Source organism: Biomphalaria glabrata, chromosome 6 (genome assembly GCF_947242115.1).
Source record: "Biomphalaria glabrata chromosome 6, xgBioGlab47.1, whole genome shotgun sequence".
Taxonomy (NCBI): Eukaryota; Metazoa; Mollusca; class Gastropoda; family Planorbidae; genus Biomphalaria; species Biomphalaria glabrata.
Window position 1 is genome coordinate 41827228 of NC_074716.1, and position 9621 is coordinate 41836848.

The window sequence follows — 9621 nt, forward strand, 5'->3', positions numbered from 1 at the left end:
TCTGTACTAAATAATCCACTATTTGTACTAAATAATCCACTATCTGTACTAAATAATCCACTATATGTACTAAATAATCCACTATCTGTACTAAATAATCGACTATCTGTACTAAATAATCCACTATCTGTACTAAATAATCCACTATCTGTACTGCATAATCCACTATCTGTCCTAAATAATCCACTATCTGTCCTAAATAATCCACTATCTGTACTAAATAATCCACTATCTACTAAATAATCCACTATCTGTACTAAATAATCCACTATCTGTACTAAATAATCCACCATCTGTACTAAATAATCCACTATCTACTAAATAATCCACTATCTGTACTAAATAATCCACTATCTGTACTAAATAATCCACTATCTGTACTAAATAATCCACTATCTGTACTAAATAATCGACTATCTGTACTAAACATTCCACTATCTGTACTAAATAATCCACTATCTGTACTAAACATTCCACTATCTGTACTAAATAATCGACTATCTGTACTAAATAATCAACTATCTGTACTAAATAATCCACTATATGTACTAAATAATCCACTATCTGTACTAAATAATCGACTATCTGTACTAAATAATCCACTATCTGTACTAAATAATCCACTATCTGTACTAAATAATCGACTATCTGTACTAAATAATCGACTATCTGTACTAAATAATCCACTATCTGTACTAAATAATCCACTATCTGTACTAAATAATCCACTATCTGTACTAAATAATCCACTATCTGTACTAAATAATCCACTATCTGTACTAAATAATCCACTATCTGTACTAAACATTCCACTATCTGTACTAAATAATCGACTATCTGTACTAAATAATCCACTATCTGTACTAAACATTCCACTATCTGTACTAAATAATCGACTATCTGTACTAAATAATCCACTATCTGTACTAAATAATCCACTATCTGTACTAAATAATCCACTATCTGTACTAAATAATCCACTATCTGTACTAAACATTCCACTATATGTACTAAATAATCCACTATCTGTACTAAATAATCCACTATCTGTACTAAACATTCCACTATCTGTACTAAATAATCCACTATCTGTACTAAATGCATGTAGTTTAAGAGAAGTGTTGCTGAAGTGAGGAAGTCTTGAAGGCGTATCCCTCACGAAATAGGTCAAGTAGTGCGACTCATTGCTATTGACACTGTGACACATGACTTTTGACACATTGTCAACACAATAAATCCCATACTTAACAGTGCTCCTCTGTTCACCAATACTATTCCATTATTATCATTCATATATTTTGAAATATTTAAATCACGTTCATTGTTTTCTTAAATAGCATTCTGCAGATCCACTACGAATAGTATGTGTCAATATTAATAATATTATCAATACATATTATAAAATATGTATCAATTTTGGGCTAATTTTAATTAGAAAATTACAAACAATTGTTTGCATAAGAATTATAGTGAAAGGTATACGTAGTCATCCAACACGATAGGGGGATATCGTGTGTATAGATGGAGAACATTGGACCGACTCAACATGATCTTGTTCTCACGTTGTTTTAATTTATGTAGGTGAATATGAAAGATGTTGAATAATTAAACACAAATGTCTGACTTTCTTAAGATCACAGTTACCTTTTGAATTTCTGTGAAGCATTTTAAACATAGAAATAAAATTTAGTTTTTATGGACAAATGATTTAATTGTCCTAATTGCAGTCTGAAAGAAAAAAAGAAACTTCCGTTTTTTGTTTTGTTTGAAAAACAGTTGATACATTATTTAGATTGTATCTTCAAAATAACACCAAATGTAGCGTTTTTTTAACTTATTTGTCAACAATTATTTAGATGGTAATATTGGAGTTTTGAAAAAAGATAAACATACAGATAATAAAAACAACATCGGCTCTTTACATCTATTTATCTATCTATCTATCTATCTATCCATCTATCTATCTATCTATCTATCTATCTATCTATCTATCTATCTATCTATCTATCTATCTATCTATCTATCTATCTATCTATCTATCTATCTATCTATCTATCTAGGAGGCGCGGTGGCTGAGCGGTAATGCGCTTGGCTACTGGAATTTTTAATTTCAGGCACCTCTGAGTCCACCCAGCTCTGATGGATACCTGACTTCAGTCGGGGAAAAGTAAAGGCGGATGGTCGTTGTGCTGGCCACATGACACCCTCGTTGACCGTAGATAACATAGACAGCTGACCTTTACATCATCTGCCCTATAGACCACAAGGTTTGAAAGGGGAACTTTAGTTTATTTTTTTCGATCTATCTATCTATCAATAAATATCACTTAATCTAACGGGACTTCTATACTTAAGTTAATCACTTAAGTTGATCACAGCAATCTGGTGGTCCTCGTCTACATTTTAATTTACAAGGTCCGGTTTACATACAACAAAGTACAGTTCATGAGAAAAAGACAATAGAGTACAATTCAAGAGAAAGAAAGAAAACAGAGTACAGTTCAAGAGAAGAAAGACAACAAAGTAAAGTTTAAGAGAAAAAAGACAACAGACTACAGTTCAAGAGAAAAAAGACAACAGACTACAGTTCAAGAGAAAAAAAGGCAAGAGAGTACAGTTCAAGAAAAAAAAAACCCTAATTTACAATTCAAGAGAAGAAAGACCACAAAATACTGTTCAAGAGAAAAAAAAGAAAACAGAGTACAGTTCAAGAGAAGGAAGGAGGATATTAGAACCGAAAGCTATTAAATTAAAATGCAAAGAATTTTGAGCATCATTTAGAAATAAAAAAACAACAACAAATGTTAAGGACACTTAATTGAATGACCACCGTTGGTAAATAAATCACAAAGATTACTTGGATAAACTATCTGATGAGAATACAGATCTTATCCTTCGTTGTAAAAAGAAAAATGGCACATTTTATTATAGTATGCTTTGAGAAAACATAGTTTGTTTATATTTGTGTATTCTTTATACCGAAACACTATTATATGACAAAAAAGCATATATCATACTTTTAGTTCATATCTGTATAATACTGTTATGGTGGGGTCACTGTGCCAATATATGAAACCGAGGTGCGCATACTTATGCAATGTACGACTGTAATCAATCAAAATGTAAATCTATTAAGAGATTGGTCAGCAGTTGGTCTAGAATTTGGCCCACAACAGGCTCATAGTATTTCCAGAAGCTTTCCGGAACCTTAAAAACGCCAAAGAAAATCTTCAGTAAAAAACAGATCAGTGTGTCTTAGGATAGTCTAGTACATAGCCGTGTAGCTATTTTACGTTTTTCAACGTTAATTGTGCCCAGCGACAGGTAGCTAATGTGTATCTATACTATAAAGTAGAAAGTAAGGCGTATGTATGTATACATGTATGTATGTATGTATGTATGTATGTATGTATGTATGTATGTATGTATGTATGTATGTATGTATGTATGTATGTATGTATGTGTGTATGCATGTATGTATGTATATATATATATATATATATAGCTCCATTCATACTATTTTACATTCACGCATTCGCTTTACTTATAACATTATTATTTCGTTTAATTATTTACAAAACACTATCAGTGATTATATAAGACGCAAATTAAGACCCGCGGGACGCAGATAATATAAATCTAGTTGTTAATAAATATACTTATTATAAATCTAGATTTAGACACTGAACAGACAAAAGAATAAAATAGGCTTCTGCAGCAATTGTGTCTGGGAAAATGCCAAAGTGATTACGCAACCAAAATCCTAGTTTACAATGCCTGTATTGTAAGCATTCTTCTTGATGGATGTGAGAGCTGGGCAACATACGTGCGTCTCATTCATAGATTGAATAGCTTTCACTTACGCTGCCTGTGCAGCATATTGTGCATCTCCTGGAGGGATCATGTCTCCAACCATGAAGTTTTAAACTGGCCAATATGCAAAGCATCTATGCTCCTCTGACACAGAGAAGACTATGCTGGCTTGGACATGTCATCCGCACGCCAGATTGAAGAATCCATAAAGACATCCTATATGCTGAGCCCTCTTGTTGGGAGTAAGACCTAAGGGCCACCCAAGACTAACCTACAGATATGTCTGCAAGCGAGGCATGAGAATCACAGGCGTAAACGAAAGTATTGTGGGAGGAGACCGGATAGCATGAAGACAGACTGTGCGCGCTGGTACGAACTTCGCCATAAGCCAAAGCGAAGCTGCCTTAGTCAAGAGAAAGAAAAAACATGGGCACATACATGCAGAAACAGTCGCAAAATTTGCCGCTCCAGAATTGGCTTCATCATTCAATCCAGACTCTGCCCGTCTCAAGGTGAAACCAAAACCAGTAACTCATCTGGGCGCAGTTGTGTAGCTAAGACTTTGAAATCGTTTGTGGGCCCCTGCATTTTGACATTCCACATCATGACATTAGATCATGGGGTAATATTTGATATTTAATGTACAAAAAATTCGAACACTCATCAAGGGACACCCTCAAGTGGGGGCCCGGGGGATTTTCAAATTCTCCCCTCCCCATCACCCCACCATTTCTACGCCACTGTCTGGGCACATCCATTTTCTTCCGAGACAGAATGAGCCGAATATTTTAATAAAATCTACATTTAGTTATCCAATTTCTCGAATTGGTTGCATCTGGTTTGTTTACAAGACATTGAAGCTAGAAAGAAGAAAAACTGAACAGTACTTACGTTTAAAGAGACCTTGTGTTTGTTTGACTTTTATAAAACGAGATTATATTGTAATTAAACAGAAATTCTCTAATGTGACAAAATTTCTAAGATAGTTTTCTGTTTCAAAAATATGTATAAAAAATATTAACCGCTGCGTAGCATACTAACTACATCCTGGGAAGAAACAGAAGTGGCAACACTTAAACACTTGTAAAAAAAACATTCAATTCTTTATAATACCGCTACTTAAAATGAATATTGCTTGGATCCGAGTAGGCTTTCCCAGGAGCAGGTAGATATAAGTATGAGTGTATGTTATAAACCTGGTGGTGGCACAGATGGGGGTAGTGGTGTGAGTGTAGTCAGCCGACGCAAATCGCCCCAGGCCAGCGCTAGACGAGCGGTCAACCGTGACGAGTTACGACTGTCAGCCGAGTCGAGTGTCAACACGACGGTTCGGGAAGGATTGACGTCGTGAACAAAGCTCAAGAGCGTCACGAGAGTTGTAGTCATCTGACCACCTGAGCGGCGTTCGGTCCGGTTCGAGAAGGCCAGTAGGGACCCTATATAAGAGAGGAGTTGTCGCAGTCAAGACGGTCGAGAAAAGGGGCTCAATACAGCAAGGTTAAGAAAAGGGGTTCAGGACAGAAGGTTCACTACAGCACAGTTCAACGGCGTGGTTCTGTACGGAGCATTACGACGGTTCAGTGCGGAGTACTATCAAGTACAGTTGAGACGAACGGCGTCTTGATCTTGGTCTGTGATCGAGTCCGACACAACGAGCCTAGTGTGTGAAGTCAGTCCTGAACTGTTGAACCCAGTGCAAGCCCGGAACGAGACGGAGAGGCCAGTGCAAGAGTTCATACGGCGGTACGGTGTTATCGGAGAGATATTTGTACAGTGTACGTGTTGCCAAGTGTACAGTATTGGCTGTTATTTATTGACATTAAAGTGTTACGTTACTTTGGAGCCCTGAATTGTCAAGTTCTTTAAGTTGGTGGTGTATGGTGCAGTTTACAAAAAAACTTTGTTGCTCTATAAGTGCCAGCAGCATTCTCATCAAAAATAGAGTGATGATGTTATGTGGGCTACTATGTTTAAGCCTCCTTGCACTAAGAGACCTTGCTGAGACTAATCCCTTATAGCGTTTAGCGCTATCCAGATATCAGGCAGTGTTCTGTAGGATTTTCCTGTCTCCGTACAGGGCTAGACCCCCGCATAAACCAGTTCTGTTTCATGGTTAGTCGTATTTCCGAATGTGTCTCTAAAGCATCCTTTCATTCGTAGAGGATGTGTTCTACTGTCTCGTCTTTCATGTGACAGTGTCGGCATCTGGGATCGTGGTTCTCTCAGATCCTAGCGAAGTAGGCTCCTATCGGACAGTGTCGACATCTGGGATCGTGATTATCTGAGATCCTAGCGAAGTAGGCTCCTATCGGACAGTGTCGACATCTGGGATCGTGATTCTCTCAGATCCTAGCGAAGTAGGCTCCTATCGCAGGGGTCGGCAACCTTTTGAGTCGGAAGACCCAAAAATTACAATTTACGAAATTTCAAAGTTTCTAAAGGGCCACAAAGTTTTTTCTTGCCAATTAAATACCGTAGTACTCACACAATTATTTTTTGAAATAAAAAAAACGAATCTATTTATTCATATATAAGTAGTGTTTTTCACAACACATTAGATAATATATATATGGCATTATTAGATAATTATTTTTTTATTTCGATAACAACTTAAGCAGTTAAACATTTACATACAACACTAACTTGTACTTCAATAACAAACAATCGAGCTAACAAATTTAATGGGAGCCATGACTTTGCATGGTTTTAGAAAGTTGGGATACATTTGGGTTGGTTCATAACTTGTTTTTAGTTTCAAAGTCGACTCTAAATTTTCATTTGTTAGTTGGCTTCTTATTTTACTGTTAATTATATTCATTCAAGAGAAGGCTTTCTTACTTAAGTATGTCGATCCGAAGATAGTCAGCACTCCAAATGCCAACTTCTTCACCTCACTGTAGCAATCTAGATTATTTCATGCCAAATCAACTTGAGACATTCTTTTGTAAGCTGTCCACTTTTGTTGCGCTACGTACATATATCTATAGAGCTCCAAGTCTTCCAACTTGCTTTTCCGCCCCACAAAGTTTTACTTTTTAAATGGATTAATTGCATGTCTAGAGATCCAGTATCAATTTCAAATACATCAATGTGGATTTCGTGACTATTTGTGTTGAGAGGATTTACTAGGAATGCTAGATTGGTTTTGGATTGCTCTAATCTGTGAGATAATTCATCATTGATTTTTTTTATAACTGTGCTAATGTAAATCGTGTCAAAAGTTGCACTTATTTTATCGCGATACTGCTTTAGACATTGAAAATGAAGTAACTGACCGCTCTGAATATCTCTGCAAAATGAATTCATTTTTCTTCTAAACAAACCAATTCTTCTACCAAACCATAGGATGGGTTTTCCTTTTTCTTGCAGTTTTGGATTCAGCTCATTTAATTTCTCTGTTATACCAACCATAGAGTAAAATTTGTGAAACTTTTTGTCGTTCTTTAATTCAGGGTGATTAATGTCTTTATCATTTAGAAATATATTTATTTCATTGAAGCACAAAGCTAAACGTTTCAACCTTCGGAAAGCCATCGCATTTTGTTGGACAGAAGGAGCTCGGAATACTGAGTCTCCATGTCGTTTAACAATCAAAGTGACGTTGGTAGAGTGCTTTTGACAAGATGCTGTTAACAGTCTTGATTATCAGATTCATGAACTCAACTATTCGGCCGAATTTGTTTGGGCACAAAGCGCTTCTTGATGCATTATTCAGTGAAAGTAAGATTTCGCGGTTTATTTAGCTGCGATGTATCGTTATTGCCATTTTATTTTTTTCCTGTTATACTTCTGACTCCATCAGTTGCTATTGAAGTGATAAGACAGAAAAAAGTTGAACATCTTCCACCTGCAAATATGTTACACATGAAGACATTTGAGCTAGTCTATCTTGTTCTGTTTTAGTGGATAGTGGCAAATCTTTGATTTGTTTTTCAAGATTTCTGGGTTGTTTTTGAAATCACAAAACAGTTCTTCAGATGCACGTAGGAAGCAGTCTTTGGCATACTCACCATCTGTAAATAGTTTGCCTTTTTGTGCAATTTCTGGTGGTAACGCAAAGCTTGCCAGATTAGCATTACTTGTAGATTGCTTCTAAGTTTGAAAAGATAATCGTTTCTAACTCATTGACTTGAAACAACAAACGTATATGTCACAGCCAAAGCACGTGGTGAAGATGCCAATTCGTCTTGAGTCGAAAACAAATTAAAACCTGCGTAGAAACAACCGACGACGGCCGAGAGCTTCCAACGGACTGACAACAGTGGCGACTCGTGTAATGGGGCGGGGTGTGTTGAAAAGCGAGTACAATTGGCTGAGAGATTAAATCAGTGCCTAATCCTTGTTAAACGATTCAGAACTATGTTTAAAAAAATGTTTCGATAAAATAAATACTATTTGCGTATGGAACTAAAGAGCCGAATCTTCACATCCAAAGAGCCGCATGTGGCTCGCGGGCCGCAGGTTGCCGACCCCGGTCCTATCGGACAGTGTCGACATCTGGGATCGTAATACCTCGGATCCTAGCGAAGTAGGCTCCTATCGGACAGTGTCGACATCTGGGATCGTAATACTCTCGGATCCTAGCGAAGTAGGCTCTTATCGGACAGTGTCGACATCTGGGATCGTAATACTCTCGAATCCTAGCGAAGTAGGCTCCTATCGGACAGTGTCGACATCTGGGATCGTAATACTCTCGGATCCTAGAGAAGTAGGCTCCTATCGGACAGTGTCGACATCTGGGATCGTAATACTCTCGGATCCTATAGAAGTAGGCTCCTATCGGACAGTGTCGACATCTGGGATCGTAATACTCTCGGATCCTAGCGAAGTAGGCTCCTATCGGACAGTGTCGACATCTGGGATCGTAATACTCTCGGATCCTAGAGAAGTAGGCTCCTATCGGACAGTGTCGACATCTGGGATCGTAATACTCTCGAATCCTAGCGAAGTAGGCTCCTATCGGACAGTGTTGACATCTGGGATCGTAATACTCTCGAATCCTAGCGAAGTAGGCTCCTATCGGACAATGTCCCGTACGAAAACGTGACAAAGCTTCTTGATCCTTTCTGTCTAGCTCCCACCATTAATCCTTCAAGTTTGGGCGTTTAAGAACTTTCCAGACTTACCGTCCCTTGGACTTGATCCATTCACAAATTCTCGCTTTTGCACTCTCGTGGGTCTAGAAGCGTTCCTAGCTTTGCCAAACTGTCCACCCTTTCGTTTCGTCTGATTCCACAATGTGAGTGAATCCATTGCATTACCAATCTGGGCGACACGACAATTTGTTTTGGTGAATTTGGGATTTACTAAACATTTGAACTTCAATGCTGACAAGTAAAAAAGAAATTGAGCAACAAACAGAAGAACATTTTGGTGCAGCCGTTTTGGCGCGGGCTGTTCTGACGTGCGAAGTTTATAAATTTATATACACACAATTTTCAATAATATTTTTTTTTAATTATACAATATTATAATATACATTGTAAACATTCCTCTCCCCCCCCCCCCACAAACACTTTACAACACGTCTTTTATTTGTGAACCAGATCCATAGAAATGTTTTTAATAGTTTTGTTTGTCTACGATAGATGTAAATCTGTAATACACATTCTCTTAACACTACATATAATAAAGATTCATTTTCAGAAACCAATATGGCTGTATGAATAGCTAACATTACTGTTTGGAAGTGTTGCCGTGTTAGAAGTGTATATGATAGTGAGTATAACTATCTTCCATTATATATATATATACAGACGTTTATAACAATTATTATTTCTGTATTTTTCTTGTTCGCCAAAAGGACGA

The 9621-nt window shown here is 37.1% G+C and overlaps 1 protein-coding gene across 1 annotated transcript in view; it reads right to left on the reverse strand.

Moving 5' to 3' along the window:
- Positions 1–4934, reverse strand: part of LOC106078976 (uncharacterized) — a 55590-nt gene extending 50656 nt beyond the window's left edge. The window contains exon 1 of the transcript XR_008778559.1: positions 4705–4934. The gene's annotated coding sequence lies outside the window, so the exon portion shown is untranslated. The remainder of the gene's footprint in view (positions 1–4704) is intronic.
- Between the last annotated feature and the right edge of the window lie 4687 nt (positions 4935–9621).